The sequence below is a fragment of the Poeciliopsis prolifica genome, unplaced genomic scaffold (assembly GCF_027474105.1).
Source record: "Poeciliopsis prolifica strain line A6 unplaced genomic scaffold, Auburn_PproV2 SCAFFOLD009, whole genome shotgun sequence".
In the NCBI taxonomy this organism is placed as follows: Eukaryota; Metazoa; Chordata; class Actinopteri; order Cyprinodontiformes; family Poeciliidae; genus Poeciliopsis; species Poeciliopsis prolifica.
The window spans coordinates 2,669,253-2,686,649 of record NW_026562384.1 but is presented as its reverse complement, the minus strand read 5'-3'; the positions used below and the strand labels follow the sequence as shown (position 1 = coordinate 2,686,649).

General features: G+C 42.7%; 1 protein-coding gene across 1 annotated transcript in view; it reads right to left on the bottom strand.

Annotated features, from left to right (window-relative positions):
• The window catches only part of gpc3 (glypican 3), a 149,446-nt gene that overhangs the window by 69,148 nt on the left and 62,901 nt on the right, over positions 1 to 17,397 (bottom strand). The gene's annotated exons all lie outside the window — the stretch shown is intronic.

The following is a 17,397-nucleotide window of genomic DNA, read 5'->3' as shown; positions in this document are numbered from 1 at the left end:
CAAACTTGACTTACACGTAGTTTTGTAGAGGCTTGTTTTAGGTGAATTATTCCTTAATATATTTGACAAAGTACTTGCTCCATTGGGAGAATCTTTAACTTTGAACAAAACATTTTTCCCATGTTATAAATTTATTAATTCGCCAATGATACTAGTACTTTTTCTATATATGGAGGAATTATATGCTTAAAATAAACTGCTATGTGTTGCTGAAAAGTTACTTGTAGGTTAGTTTAGTCTTATTTCAAGCGTAATAAGATGTTTGCACTAGAAACTGGAGCAAAACTACTTGGCGCAAACAAGCTCATCCTGATTCGGCGACCGATGCGTCAAACTGAACTGGATGAAATACGTTGCTGTCAATGAACGTCGACAAACACCCCATCACTCTGCGTGTCACATTAACCAGACACTGATACAGTCTTACATCAGGCCTGTCTAATCATCAGTCACGACACTAAAGGGTCTATCGGTCTCATCGTAGCGTCGCTCTCACGGCCCCTGACTGACCGTCGTCTGCGGTCGGCGCTGTGAAGACAGACGCGCTTCGTGTTGCCACATCCATCAGCCGTTCGTACTCCTATTATCCCACAGGAGAGGAAAACATCAATAAATTACCAAGCCAATGAGAGAAACTCATTTGGTTGATGGAGCTTCACCTCTAGTTGACCCTGGAACGGACGGACGGATGGACAGACAGGCTTAACCGTTTTTACGTTACAACCACTTGCTTTAAAAATAGTATCTTTTTGCATTTTATGTGACCGGCCAACATAAAAAAGCTCGTGAAGTGTGTGAAATAGAAGGAAGACGATTTTCACGTTTTTTAACAAATAAAACCCGAAATTTACATCTATATTCAGTTTATTTTATTTTGATAGAGCTGACTGAGTGCGGACACGTCTGCAATGTGAGTAGCTTTATTACGCATGGTCGCATCTCCCATGTTTGTTAACCTTCACAAAGGAAGCGCTCAGACAAATCTGAAGCAATGCAAAGTCATAAAACAGCATCTCAAACATTTCACATCTCTCAGCATGTCGTGTCCAGTCCATGACGCAAAAACAGGAAGAGGACAGCGGCAAAGCAAAACCTCCCAACACACGGCCGAGGAGAGCGTCTGGGCAAGAGGCAGGGGTTTGCTCTGGAGGCGCTGCGGAGAATACCAGCTCAGGTTGGAAGTTTGCTGACGTGTTTTCAATGAGCTCTGCACTCCAGAGTCCTGGCAAGAAGGACGCCAGAAGAATTTCATTGTGTCGTTTCATCAAAGCAAAACTCTGCGCGCTGCACACAATGTCACTGTGACATAACAAATTGTGGAAAAAGTTGCAAAGGTGTATGACCAGTTTTGAAAGGCAATGCATCCGCACAGTCAGCAGAAAAATGACAGACGCTTCCAAGCTGCGGCTGGATCCAGTTAGGAATAAACGAACTGGCCAAAATCAGAACGACACATATTTATCCGGGGCAACCTAGTAACCCAAGACTGGCTCGACCCGACGTCCCCTCTGTGGTGGGTCGGCTGTGCGTCCGAGAGCCGGAGGAGGGCGGGGCGAGACCGACCCATTCCAGGAACAAAGCAGACAGGATGCCCGTAAGGCCCAGATAGCATCACCAGCCGACCGTGAGGGCCAATGGACAGCGGGGTGGAAATGAAGCATGGATTAGGTTACTCCATCTGTTAGAGAGCATGTCAGCTGACACGCACACACACACCTACACACACACACACACACACACACACACTGCAATCACAGCGCACAGCAGCAGCCAGGTGGTGACAGCGTGGGCGAACATTTGGCAAACCGTAGCTGGAGGTAAAGGTGTGAGTCAGGTGGAAGGACACACACACACACACACACACACACACACACACACACACACACACATTTCTCTTTTCTTTCATTGAATTGAAATCCTTTGAGTTTCTGAAAGAAAAAAAAATCACAGCAAGACAGACAGAACCAATTTTTTTCATATTAAACTCAGGAATGTGACTTTTTTTTCCTTTTACAAAACGATGTCTCAGTTTCAAGGCTATTTCTTTCGTTTTTGTTTTTTTTTTCCACTACAGTGAAACCTCAACAACGGAGAAGGTGGTTGGCTATTTTCTTCAGCCTTAGTTTATTTTCTCAAGATCTGATCTCTCTCTGCGGTCAGACAATTGACTAAGTATGAAGAAAATATTTTTATGTTTTTAACAACAAACTGAAAAATTAATATTGGGGGAGGCGGAAGCTAAATTCGTCCAATAAGCCTGTGACATCACAAAGTATTTTAAAGGTCAGGGATCGGAATCCGAATATGTTTTTATCATTTCACAGTTCAGTGATATGACAAACAGCATTTGGACATCCTGTTGAATGATTCATGTAGCCATCAACATTACTTTCTAGAACACTGAGGAATTCATAAAATATAAATAAACAACTGAGAAACATTTCTGGAAGGAAATAAATGAAAACATTCATGGCATTTATTCTCGCTTCAAACACTCAACCGGTTATAAAATAAAAGCAAAAGGCTTCTGACGACAACAGAGATGAAATGTAACTCTAGAGGACCAACAGAGTGTTTATTATCCACCCTCTAAGTAGTCTGGACTCTTCTCGCCATTTCCAGACCCATGGAGCGTTCATGGCCTCCTCTGTGCGTTTCTCCTGGTCTCCGTTTGGCCGTTTTCAATTCTGCACAAACATCCTGACCCGCCGTCTCCCAAAAGACTCAAACGCGGCTTCATTAATAATGAGGAAAGTTTCTTCACCGCTGTTTTCTGCGTTCGGTGTTTAACTCATCACTTCGTATTTCCCTCCCAAACCCCAACTTGAATTTATATTCTTTTATGTGACTTTATAAAACAGGCAGAAAATCAAGAAAATTCGGTTCAAACTCGCTTGTCATTTAGGCATAACGTCTTTCAAAAGGAAAATGTTGAATATTGATCAGTGACGAGGAGTGTATTGTAAAACGTTACATGTCACCACTGGGAGGAAAATGCTAAAATCAGATAAATTCCTGACGTTTGGAAAACCCGGATGAGGAAGCAGGATCGCTCGGCTCCAGGTGAGAGCAGACACCAAAATCAGTCCAAAGGCTGTCTTTACAAAACTGCAATCGGTGCACATTCCTATCGACAAGGTGTCAACTCAGGTGGCTGAACGCAAATATAACCCTAACCGCCATATTGTTTGTTAAAAACTATGTAGCCTTTCCCTTAACAATGTCAATGTGTAACAAACTCGCACATTTTTCTGCAAGTTTGTCACACAAAACCCCAATAAAATCCATTCAGTTTTGTGCAGGAAATATTACACAGAATAATAATAATAAACGCCGCCATGTTTTTGCCAGTCGGTGTTGACGCTACCGATTTCCGGACGACACAATCCCCGCACAGGTCAAAGTTGAGTCAGAGCAGCGTTTGGAGGACACAGCGAGATGCGAAGGACGGAGGGAAAAGTGTACTGAAAACACACACACACCCACACACACACGCATACACACACACACACACACACACACACACACGCACACCCACATTCAGCAGAGAGCGAGAAGGAGTGGGGGTGGGGGGAGGAGGTGGAGTGGGGTGATAGGAAACGCTGCCAGATCGTGTGGAGGGAAACATTCAGCGAGGCAGGCTTTGAAGCTGCATTCAAAGGCAAACGGAGTCAAGCAGCGCCAGAGCTGCGAGACACATCACACACACCTCTCGCCAAAACTCCGCCACAGCTGAGAGAGACCTGACACCCCATTCAAACACTCGCCTCGCAGACATAATACACATCCTCGCACTCCAAGGAATCCTGCAGCTGAGGAAAGTGATACTTGAGTGAAAGGCTATTCCAATAATGGATTTATTTCCAGCTCGCAGGCGGACACACAAACACACCCGCAGCCCTCGCTGCTAACTGTGATTTGAGAATCTGGCAAAAGATGGAGAGGGGGGAAAAAAACAACACAAAAACGGCAATAACATAAAAAAAGAAAACAGCCTGCAGCCCATCCAGAAGATGAGTGAGGTCACAACTAACACAGCTTGAGAACCCCAAATTAAGCCTCCCCGCTCTATTAATCCAATACGCGTCTTTGTGTGAACGCTCCGCTTTCAAATGAACACACACCCACTCGTTCAGCCTCAATCCAGCTTTCTCGCTGGCGACGCATCACGCCCATGCACCGGCTTAACGCCGCACAGCTCGCTTTCACACGCAAACAAACGTTACAGGGGAATTAACGCACGAGGTGAAGAGCAGAAAAACGCTGACAATCTCAGAGAATCATTGTGTCCCTTTATTTAAAAGGAAAAGTTGGGCTTTTTGAGGCAGCGGGCCGAAGTGACGGCGAGCTGAAGAGTGGAAGCTGGAGGACGGGCAGAGTGTTATTGAAGTTCTGGAAGCAGATGGGTGCGCAGTGTGTGACGGAAGACAAAACAAGAAGTGTGATAGATGGAGACAAGCGGGTGGAGGGAAGCAGCGAGGCTGCAGCCTCGACTGGAACATGCTGCAGGCGGAATCCCTTTGAGTGGATTAGAAAGCGACGCTGCCATGATCACGGGAGAGTTTTCCATCCCTCCACCTGACCTCTGCTCTTTTTTGTCAATGTCACCTTCAGATGGTGGACGCATTAAATCGGCACGGCACGATCGAGTCGTCGCTCTCCCTTGAGATGAGAGGGAAATAAACCGAGTTTTTAATTATGACCGGATAAATTTAATAACGTGGCAGGAAGGCCAGCAACGTTCTGCCTTAACCCCCGATGGGAACTTAATGTGGAAACTGAAAAACATGTTCAACATTCCATTTTGTCACATGGCAAAGTCACAAACTTTGACTTGATTTAGTGAGAAGCTACGTCCCGTTGTGCTTCCAACCACTTCACCCAAAAGACTCTTTAACTCATCTTCATTACTGTTACTGGTATTAAAAAACGAAACAAAATTACAATAAACAATGCTCAGCCTGGTGGAAGTGTAAGTTAAGTCTGGTGACCCGCCAGGCTGATAATGAACTCCAGAAAACCCTAAATGTTCAGAACTGGTAGACAAAGCACAGCTACGCAGTAGTAAGGGCATTTAAATGCAGTTGTATTTGGTAAAACAAAAAATTGCTAAAACAAGTTATAGTTTCCTTCCACGTCAGAATTATTAACCACTTTGTGCTGATCAATCATGTACGATCCAACACTGAGGTCGGGGGTCATTATTTATTTACAGGACCTCCATAACAAACAGTTTTCCTGTTACTGTAAGTCGGTTCTTCGCCTCTTGCACATTTAGCAACACATTCACCGCAAAGATGGGTTCTGTTAAGATAATTAGGGAGCCTAGATTTAAGGGTACAACTAAAAAGGAAGTATAATACATATGTAAGTCACACTTTTTAAATGTATATATATCAAAGTAGATCTGTGATAATAAACCACTTTGTCTTGGTCTATACCAGTGAAATACATTAAAGTTTGTGGCTGTAAAGTGAAAAGAAGTGAAACGTTTCTTGGGGCACGAACAGTTGCAGCAGATATGAAACGTGACACGCTGTCGTATCGTGCATCCAAAAAGCTTCAGGACGTCTTATTCTGCTCCTCGGATGGACTCGGAGCATCTGAAGGTCGAAGGATGTCAGTGACAGCCTCATTACGAAGCGACAGAGTGAAGCGTTTGCTGGAGCTTCTGAATGCAACCCAAAACCAACGACTCGGTGTGACTTACCAAGGAAAAGAAGCAAATTAAACTCCAGGAAACCGTTTTTTTCTGCAGCAGAGCTGATAGGGGGCCTCTGGGACCGAAAGAGCAAACAGACTTTGATGTAGAACATGGTAATACAATGCTTTCATACTCACCGCAGTAAAAAAAAAAAAAATGAAAAAGAAAAGTGCAGGAGAAAGGTGCAAGCTATGCCTTTTGTTGCAAGGCTGAAAAATAGCCTTAGCAGGCTTTTGAATGCTTGAACAGGATAAAATGTTGCAGCTCGCAGCATAGCGGTAGCTGTCACACAGAAGTGAATTATAAGGGCTAAAATGCGTGGTCAGGAGGGCGGCGAGGTCAGCCGAGGAGGACGAAACAGCTGGCTGAGCCGCAAAACGCCAGGAAATAAAAACTGTGACAGTTCAGATCAATCTAGATCAATCTAGGAGATGAGAAAAAAAAATATGGAAAGTTATCAAAATAACTTAAACAACAAGTGGGAAATCTCTCTGAGTCGAAACGTTAGAGGATGGCGCTTCACACCGGCTCACTGACACGCAGATGAAAGCTAAAGAAGGTGAGCATTTAGCGTTCATAAAAATCATTTTTCCCGCTTGTTCCTCTTCACACAAACAAGTTAAGAACACAGGCGGCCGTGTCTAGACGACGCTCGTGACAGGCTTTCTGTTTGCAGCTTGTTTTTTGAGAAACGCAGCAGCACATGTAGCTGACAGCCCATCAGCCTCCTCACCGCTGTTTTCTCCAGTCAGAAGTCGTTACAGCTCTTTTTATCTGCTGGAATCACGCATCTTCAAACACTTTAAAACAACAACAAAAAAAAGTGCTCTATGCATGTAACTGTGGAAACTGTATTGGAGCAAACTTTAAAACAAAAAGAAAAAAAAGACAGCGTTGTGGAAAAGTTATTTTCCTCTTCCAAATGTTATTATTACACAAGCTGGTCTTAAATGGTCATTTTATTTGTCGACGGAGTATCGAGGTCATAAGAAAAATGTGAAAAATTCCAAGAATAAAGTCAGAATATTAAGAGTCATAACAGAATAAAGTCATAATACTGCGGCTTTTTTCCCTGTAACGTACATTTTTTGTATTTTATTAGTGTGGCACAAATAAGTGCAGCAAAAAAAAGTAAAGAGAGGAGAAATCTGAAAAGGAGCAAACGCTTTTTCAGAGTGAAAGCGTTCGATAACATCCCTGCATATAGGGGGCGACGTAGAGCCGAGCGTTTGAGCGGAACAGCAGCTTCTGGGACTCAAACTGGAAAATGAACAGGCATAATCAATGTGGTTAAGCAGTATTACACTAGTGTTGACTGCCTGCAGCTCCGGAGGTAATTACAGCAGACGCTACGCGGTGCAGATGTGTCTGCTGGAAAGGTAACGGTGACCTAACAGCTGGCGAATCCAGCAGGTTACCTGAGTATCATTCAGTCTGATTCAAACATGCCGCACAGACGACCCAGAGAGGCTCGGCGCCACGCAGGCTTTGTTTGGCTGCTGGAGTGGAAAATAAATAAATAAAAAATTGCTGATAACAGGAAAACTGGCCTGCAGAATCCTTGGGAACACCACGATCTCCTCGCATGTTTTTACTCTGACCTTTTTATAATAAAGGTGGAAAACATTAGAGCCTGACATTGCAAAAGGCCGGTGTGCCTGTGTGAGTGTTTTCTTCCATGAGACAAACATTGTGCCCATCAAGCTGAGTTTGGCTGCAGTGAGGTTGCAGGTAATTATAACCAACGATGCACCGATCCACTTTTTTCACTTTCGATACCGATACCAATACCTGAGGTATCCGATACAGGAAAACAGGCGATGATTTGGCTTAAAATGTTTCTTTTCTAAACACAGAGAAAAATGCATTGAATTACAAATTTATTTAAGAAATTTGCACCAGCACAGCCACTTCAATACACCAACAGGATGAGAAGAATGGTCAATCATAAAAAAAAAACAACAACAACAAATCTTTAATTTGGTCAGTCGGTGTAATTAGGATGTAAAATAAATAATAAAATAAATAACTTGACAAAATTAACGGGTTGACTATTTTGGTCAAACATGTAAAAAATAAACTGCAGTAAAGCTTTGGTTCAGAAAGTGTAATTCTAAATATAATTTAAAAATAAATAATGAATCATGACGTCGCTCAAGGCACAGATCATAGAATTAGACTAAACAGATCTGCCCTCAAGGACTGGGAACATTTTCACAGATCTATGTTGATTATTTTTTTTCCAATATTGAATTTTTTCTCAGTATCGGGACCAACACACATGCTAATATCAGATCGGTGCATCTCTGGTTACAACTACTAAGCATGAAGCCCTTATAAAACTAAATCTTTCAGGTAGTTTTTGATGCATAAACAGGGATGATCTTGTTTTGTTTTCTATCGATTTAGAACTACTGACATCAATCAAGAAACTTTTATTCCTTGGTAAATGTAAATGTTGATGGATTTTTTTCCTCTCTTTTTATATTTCATTGCTCAGAATCGTTCAAAAATTGGACTGCAGGGCATCTGATGGTAGAAGGTTTAATCTCCCTGTCTGCTTCAGGAACAACAAATATAAGCATTCATTGATCCTCTGTTTCATCTCTCTACTCAGCTCAGACCGCGGAGACTGAACACCCATCAAAGTTTTTATATCGTATTTTATGTTGTGTTTTTAGACATTTATGAAAGTCTCTATGTCTTTCATAAGCCTTCCTGATTTCTGTCTTATTTTGTGTCAATAATCGAGTTGCAAGATAATAAAACGTGCAAACAGAAAGTACTTTCTCGTCTAATCTACCTTTTCTTACAGAATAAACTTGAACTTGGGGAAAATGACTTCTGGACCTCTCTGATAAGACTTGTATGATCACAACGTAAAAAGAACAAGTTGATGTTTCTGCAAACAGTTTTGATATTTTTACTTGATATAAGTGAGACCATAGCAGTTGTGAGTCGACACTTTTGACCAATCCTCTTAGCCCCGCTTTTAATTGAACTTCCTGCTTCACGACGTCTCTTGAAAGTTACAGCTGCAAGACGAAACTATGTGTGGCACTGAGCGATAACGTCCAGCTTTTTTATTTATTTATTTATTTTAGATGTTCTGCAGCATTTCCTAACACTGTGTAGATCATGGGTGTAAAACTCATTTTTGTTTTGGGCCAACTTAAGATCATAAATGCTCTTAAAGGGCCGGTTGTGCCAGGATGTATTCATAAAACCTGCTCACAAACCGTTAAAATATTAATGAATTCTTAAAATTAAATAACATTATTGAACATCTTTTCAGTCCCTGCTGGATTTTGTCATCCTTTTTGTGATTTTTTTGTGTTTGTGGTACTAATTTGGAAATATATTTGTGTTATTTGCACTTATTTGTGACGGTAAATTCGACTTTTTATTCCTGGCTGCATAGATCATGGACTATAATCTGACATCAATTGAAGCTGAGGAAGTTGTTTTGTACAAGGCAGAACATTTTTGAGAAAAATCTGCAACAAACTCCCGATTATAGGCACAAAACAAATGCAGGGATTTGTTAAATTTATGTGGATTTTCACAATAATTCTCAAGACACTGGAGAGTCTATTTGATATAATTTGGCAGTGAACAGATAAATTGATTTGATTGATAACCTAATGTTTAAGCACACTTAGTGTTGTTGAATCTAGAGGGCCACATAAAAAGCTGTGGCCCTTTTTATGTGGCCCACAGGCCTTGAGTTTAACACATGGGGTATAAACATAGTCCATGTTAACCTGAATGACCAATACGACATCGACAACTTATCGGAACATGATCTTATTTGTACCAAGGATGCTGTTTCAAGACAGTACTTTGAAGAATGTACTTTCACTTTAAACTGTATTAATAGCAAACAAAAAAGAAAAACAACAAAAAACAAAGTTCAAACAAAGTCTTAGGAAACATCGATCACTTTTAGGCCACAACAATCACCAAAAAAAAGAAACATCATGACCTCCTGGAGTGAATAAACAAACTGAATTAAACCGAGTTGGATCCACTGGTTAGCTCAACACCCTGGTAATTTGCTATATGTAGATGAATCTCAGGCCTGAATGCAAAATGCTACAAAGGAGCCTCAGTTCTGACTCATTTCTTTTCTCCTGCTTTGCTCTTACATCATATCAGGGTTCCCATTAAGCATGCCTTTGTTTTTGTTTTTTTGGTATGCCGCTGTTGCATCAGTTTTTACCACATAGTAACATAATGTAAGAATACACTATCGCGACTTGTGGGATTAATTTGTGTGGATTTCTCAAACTGCGGTCTCTGGTGTCTGACACCTGAGGTGACCCCCTCTCTTGTTATCGCTACCAACTCGGTAGCAGTGGCTCGTAGCGCGCCGTCGGACATGTTGCACGAAAGAAATTAGTTTCATTTACTGTTTTACAGCATCTCAGTAAAATATTGATATGACACAATCCTCAAAGAGAGAGTTTAACAACCCCCCCAGTGTCTCCTATGAGCAGACCAGATGGCGGGAGATGGTGGAGTCTGTCAGCTCACGATGAAAAAAGAGAAAAATAAAAAGGCAAAAAAGTAGAGGAGGAGGAGGAATTTACGATCCGACTCTGAAAGCTTTAGACAAATCTCTGTCTGGCCACAAACCCCTTTTATCTGTTGGCAATTATTTTCTTAAGCATGGCAGCACAGTGGTTGGCAAATGATAATGAACCATCGCATTTAAATTTATGAAGAAAATAAAAGTAGCTCCGCAAACCGACTTGGCGCCGCGTTCAGCCACCCAGGCAACAGGGCGAAGATCCCCGCGTCGCTCGGTGACGTCTGGCAAAAACACATTGGCCTTCAAAACGCGGATCTGGAGCCAATTTTAGAGAACATGCAAAATGGCGTGATTTCACCCCGGCTCGCGAAAATGGTCGTGCTCGAGGGCGACGCTCTCTCCCTTTTGAATTCGGCCACGTAGGAGAAGAAAGTAGTCTGGGATGAGTTAAAACCGAGAACAGATATAGGAAAACAAGCAGACCTCCGACAAACACCATCCAAAACGAGATGGCTCAAGATTTCATGATGTGGTAAACAAAAACACTAAAAGTTAGTTACTTATAGAGTATTTTATTGGCCCAGCAACCTTCAGCTGCTAAATTATTTATCTGTTTCAAAACTTGTTTACTGTTTATTGAAATAGTTTCCATATTACGGCCTGTTAGCCTAAAGCAACAGGTGGTTAGCTAACGGGGTAATTTGCTAGTTAACGATCAGACGCTAACTGCTTTTATCCTCTACACCATATATGTGTTGTATGGATCATCTTCCCATAAACAGCATTTTGTGCGAACATTTCTACGTACAGGACGATCTTAGCACAGATCTTGTTGTTGGCTCTCAGGTGCTAAAACAAGCTAACAAATGCTAGCTAGGAAGGCCTCAGTGGTTTCGGAGATTTTTTTCACCCAGAAACTCTTCTCCTGCCAAACATTTCCAACTTATTTACACAGGATTCATAGTATTCAACTGGCATAAGGTTGGCACTGTTTTTACATAAAGCATAATGATCAAAAATAAAAAATTGTCCAATCCTGCTAGAGAAATATGACATCAAAGGAATTTATACACAAGACTAAGCAAAAATATACATCAATGTTCATTATTAAATGTAGAATACATTTTCAAGTGTTTTTGGTGCATGATAAAAGTATATTATTGTCAAATTGATTTTAGCCAGTTAATTAGTTAGGTCATCAACTCAGCTAGCTAGCAATCTGTAGCTTAACAGATATCCTGTCTACTGTAGTTTATGAAACAATGTTAGCTTAATAATTATATGTAGCCTTTTTTCCCAGACCATTACAGTTCATGTTTTGGCAAACACAAAACTTCCAAACTCCCAAAATCACTGTTTGCATGACTGAGGCAAACATGTAATATCCTCCTTTTAGCCAGCTGGCCATCCGTGCTCAGCAGCAGGACGGAGAGATTACTGCATTGTTCAAATACTTTGCTACCTGAAATGTCAATTTCAGATTTCTGAATACAATGCACTTTTGGTTTTAGATGATTTGTTGGCATAAAGCCACAGTTTAAAAAACTCCAGGTCATTTTACAATCTATTCAAAAGACAATAACACTTTTTCTTGCTACAAAAAAAGAGTTGCATCATCTGCAAATACAATGCACTCCAGATCAAACATAACTCTTTTTTATTATACATGGTTAAAAAAAAAGCAGAAATGTACCTGGTACCAAGCCCTGTGGTACACCACATGGTAAGAGTAAAAATCATGATTAATCACATGTACATAACTTTTGTTTGAATTAATAAGCCCCCAGTCATCGAAAAAACCTCTGAAGCCAGACTTGTTTAAGTTACATTAAAGTCTTTAAAGATCACCCGTGTCAAATATCTTTTTGTGGCTCCAAAAATTTCAAATATATTCTCTGTTATTTGTTTTCTTCATCAGAAATTTGTCCTACCATACAAAATCCACCAGGTCCAGAGCGGCAGTCACATTTGTTTCTAAGACTATAATCATTGACAAAGTGAAGATGTTTAGTGATTGAAGATTTTAAAAAGTGATTCACAAATTGTCTCTGGGTGTTCTGAAAAATCGAGGTAACAATTAGATTTCTCTAGAATTTGCTAATCACCAGATTGCCTTTTTTTATTTATTTTTTTATTTTATCATCATTATTTTTGAAGAGGTTCTCCAGCAGTCAGTGACTGGTCGCATGCCTTGGTGCTTCGTGGCGAGTCCCATATCTCAGTGACAGCATCTCAGCAGTCAATTTACTGGCAAATGAAAGCCCAACATGAACCATCTGAGCGCAGAGAGCTGTTCTGTCCATTTCTCGGTGTGTACTCACCTTTTCTATTTGCTCAACATGTTTGCGGCAGAATCTAATCTTCTCTGGTTAGCTTTTTCTGCCTTTCTGACGCATTTTCTTCTTAAACCTCCTTTGTGCTGCTGTAGCGCCGGCCTTTTCCCATCAACCCCTTCACATAGGAAGACCCAGGAGGCCGCAGTAACTTTGGGCGGCCCTAACAGCAAAGTGAAGCCATTTTGTCCGTTTGCCCGCAGTGATCTTATTAAGTGGTAGGAAGGTGTGATTGGTATGCCGGCCGCCGCGGCCAGGACTAATGATGCATGGAGCCGTAGCCTCTGGGTTGGATGTCACGGGCCACAGGAAACCAGCCGGGCTCCTGCGAACGTCGTAATCCCTCATTCTTCGAAACATTAAGCACGTCAACGTGTGTAATGGATCGGCCCAATTAGCATGTAGCTTTGACGGAGGCCACACTTGTTTATACATCCCACTCTGACGCATCGCTCATTCGCCCGGCAATTGTCTCGAAGTCTCTCTTCACCAAGGTGGACGCAATTTCATTTCACAGCCGGGTCCTCGGCTCTGTCGGCAGACTATTAAAGCTGAGTGATTATTCCGAGTAGCAATGCAGACAATGAATTTACTCTGAGGAAAGAGGTGACATAATGCCTCACATCCTCCCTGCAGAAATTTCAGAGCCGTCTCCGACATCCAGGCTGGATTTCATTGTGAATGTGGCGTGTGTGTGTGTGTGTGTGTGTGTGTGTGTGTGTGTGTGTGTGTGTGTGTGTGTGTGTGTGTGTGTGTGTGTGTGTGTGTGTGTGTGTGTGTGTGTGTGTGTGTGTGTGTGTGTAGTTGTGAGGTTTGACCCTGAAGTTCAAGGACAGTCTTGAATGTGCCGCCTCTGGCTGCTCCCGTCTGTACCCAAGCGGTTTTATTTAGGGACCTCGTCTGCCCACACTATCTCTTGCTCTCTCACACACACACATGCACACTGTACTCACTTTTTTTTCCTGTAGTTTATCCAGTTTTATTTGGATAAAAAACAAAACTTGTCTGGAGTATCAGTTCTGCTCCCAGTAACACACACACACACCGTCTCACTCTGATACACTGTCCTGAAGCGCCCCTATGTCCTGAAACCTACTGGATTAATTACTCTCCCCGCTGCCTGTGATCCCCGAGAGCATCTGAGCCGCGCTAGCCGGCCTCTGCCTCTCGCTGGTGGGCATGGAGATGGCAGCGCTCACCCATTCATCACCTTGACTCGCTGAAGAGCGGTACGAGGGATGAGAGGTGGGAGTGGTGGAGGAGGAGGGGGGGAATAAAAGTAACAAGAATGAAGGTGAGAGGAAGGTGGCGAGAACGGGTAGGGAGTGAAATAATAGTAAAAAAAAATAGGAAAAAAAACCAAGTCCCCTCTGACTGAGGCCCTGATTAAAAATTAAAAGTGTTGCCATTTCTGTGGTTCCAGGGGTCCAGATTGTAATGAACGGACTGTAGATTTTATTCCTGAGTAAGATGAGGAAGTACGTTTGAACCGTGGGAGAACAGAGGTGTACCTTTACCTGAAGATAAATAACCTTACATTGCAAAGTGCAGGGACTGTCATTATTTCCACGCCCCTTCCCCCAACCAAAAATAAAAAAAACTCCCATTCATTTCTTTATCCTGTCATTTTTTTTCCCCACAGGCGGATGAAGGCTGGGACGGGAGGGGCGGCGAGGTTCAGGGTACAGCCAGGTCTGAGGAGAAGGGCTCTGACGGCCAACAGGCTCTAATTAAGGACGACAAAACACAAAAGACGAAGGCAGAAGTGGGAAGGGGGAACGTACGTAAGTGTGTGTGTGTGTGTGTGTGTGTGTGTGTGTGTGTGTGTGTGTGTGTGTGTGTGTGTGTGTGTGTGTGTGTGTGTGTGTGTGTGTGTGTGTGTGTGTGTGGAGGCAAGGCGGCCTTTGATCAAACCTCTCGTCAGGCTGCGTTTGAGAGCTTCCGAGCCCCGGCGCATCTCATTTATGTTCTGGTGGCGGAGACGAGCGCCGCGCAAAACTGGCATCAAGCTTAACAAGTGTGTTTCAGGGAGCAAACAAGGGAGTCCTGTTCTGCTGGAGGGATGAGAGACGAGTGAGAGGAGGGGAGAGGAGGAGACGTGTGTGTGTGTGTGTGTGTGTGTGTGTGTGTGTGTGTGTGTGTGTGTGTGTGTGTGCGTGTGTGTGTGTCTTTAACCATTCAGGCAGCGTAGGCGTAGGGCTTTTATCTGCTTGCTAACACACAACAAAGAAGTTTTTACCAATTTTTTTTTCTCTGTCGAGTAAAATACTTTTTTTCTCTCATTTCTCATTTATTTATAGAAACACAAGTGCAAATGTATGGCACGGCCTGAAACTAACTAACTAACTATCTATCTATCTATCTATCTATCTATCTATCTATCTATCTATCTATCTATCTATCTATCTATCTATCTATCTATCTATCTATCTATCTATCTATCTATCTATCTATCTATCTCAGACAGCCTGTCTATCCATCCATCAGAGTACCTTTGCTTTGTGTTGGTTCAGGCGTTCTGCATTATGAATGTGCAGTAGCTGTGATGCTATCGTGCCAATATGGACTGAAATCTGCGGCCCAGTCATTATCAAACTTGATTTGAAGCCCACATTAAAAATAAATGGAGCCTCATCCAGGATGTTTAAAGGCTCCTGTATCTGTCCTGCGTTTGACCAAATCACCGGTCAGCTGTCCCCCTCTGTCCTCCTCTCCGCTTTTCATCTCTTCCCCATCTTTTAATGTCATCCACATTAAAGACTTTTCTGGATTGATAAATGTTTTATTAGCACTCACTCACCTTTTTTTCTTTTTTTTTTATTTGAAGGGTAAATACAAAGAGGAAGAGAGGGAAGAGTTGATATCTCCGTCTCCCCGTCGACTCCATTTCCATATCTGTCAGTCCACATGGTGACCCTCCTCATCTTCATTCGTCCCTAAACGCCTCTTCTCTTTCATTCAGTGTCTCTCTTTTCCCATCACCATATCTCACTTTACTGGAAACCAGCTCTTGGTCCATTAAAGACATGTATGAGTGAAAAAAAAAATGCAGGCTCAAGTTTCAGCACCTCATAAAAGCATAAAGAAAACCTAATTTTGGCTTTCAGCTGCTGCACCGCAGCAACAATCGCCCCGTAGGTGAACAAGTATCTTTTATTAAATTTTCAAGCAGCTCAAATAAGTTTAAGGGCTCGGAGGACTTGCTGGTTGCACTTTGGAACGACTTGATTCCTCCGCTGCTCTGCTGAATCCGACATTCAGCCTGAGGCTTCTGGATGATAGTGTTTCCTGTGCTGGTAATGGCTGCCTGTCCTGTGGGGAGGCGTGCGCGCTCCCCGCCTCGCGGCACCCCTCTGCTCTGCTGCTGATTGCTGCTCCTCCCTGGATATGTGGGTCAGGTTACGTGGGCCGCGGCGTGACACCGACTTCCACCGACTCTCAAGTACGAAAAAGCCCATGTCAGAAACACGACGGCGTTCACGACGCTCGCACTCTCACAGGGCGCTTTGTCACGACTGGTGCCGCAGTGGAACTCGTTAGGATCGCGATAATTCTTTCAACGAGGTGTCAGAACCAATCCTCGGCTGTTCTGGTCCATATTCACATACCGACGTCCGACGATATTAATAACATGAAGATACATCATTTTTAAAGATTTCTATGATGAGGAAAGCATCACGATAAATGATAAATGCCCTCTCCTGTATTTGCATGATATTCTCTCTCAGCAGACATCTTGAGCTGCACATCAATATTCTCTTCTGCCACATCCCATAGACGCTCTATTGGATTGAGATCTGATGACTGTAGAGACCAGTAGAGGACAGGAAATTCATCGTCACTAGACACTAGTAACCCCTCCGCTCCAGCACACACACATATACACCACAACCATCGACATGAGGCTGCAGGAATCAATGCTTTCGCGTCATTTACCTCAAATTCTGACCCTGGAGACTCGTCGAACCAGGCAAAGTTTTCCCAATCTGTTATTCTCCCGATTCTGGGGAGCCTGTGTGAATCGTTAGCCTTGGTTTCCGTCTGCCTCAGGGTTCAACACGTCGTATTCTGTTGTAAAGAGTTTGTAAATTTGAGCAACTGTTGCGTGCCTTTCATTTTGGACCAGTCTACCCATTCTCCTCTGATGTCTCCGACACCAACAGGCCCGGCGGCATGGGCGAGCACTGGGGGGCATCGGCCGCCCACAGAGTCAGCCGTGCCCCAACTCATACAAAGGAACGATAAATCGCTCCTTCCAGCAAGCCGAAATCGTAACACGTCCTGTAACAGTGATTCAGGGTTACTGGCAAAATCCAAACATGTCTCAGAGGTCAGAAAGAAATTAAAAGAAGTTTGGAGGTTGAGACAGACATGAAAATATTTTTGCTGGACGTCTTAGGAAGAATCTAAGACAGCACATAAAAATAGTTCCAGGACATTTTAGTTTGTCCAGCATTGCCTGGACTTGTCACAGTAACTACAAACCGATGGGAAAAGAAAAGGTCTGCTTTAAGAGATCCAACTCCAACTGCACAAAGACCAGAACACAGAAATGAACTGAGAGACGTGCAGGAATGAACTCACGGCAACACCGTTGCAGCAACGATGCACCCGGAGGACGGAATGATGCACAGCAAAACCTAATGCACATAAATGAACACAAGAAAATGATGGAAACACAAATGGAAACAAAAACCCAAACACAGAAAGAATTGTGACATTTAACTTCCTCGCATATTTTCTCCTCCATAACAGCTGCAGGATCAAAATGATTCGACCTTCCTGCTGGTGGGAGAGGAAAACAAGTGCAGTGAACTCATAAAACT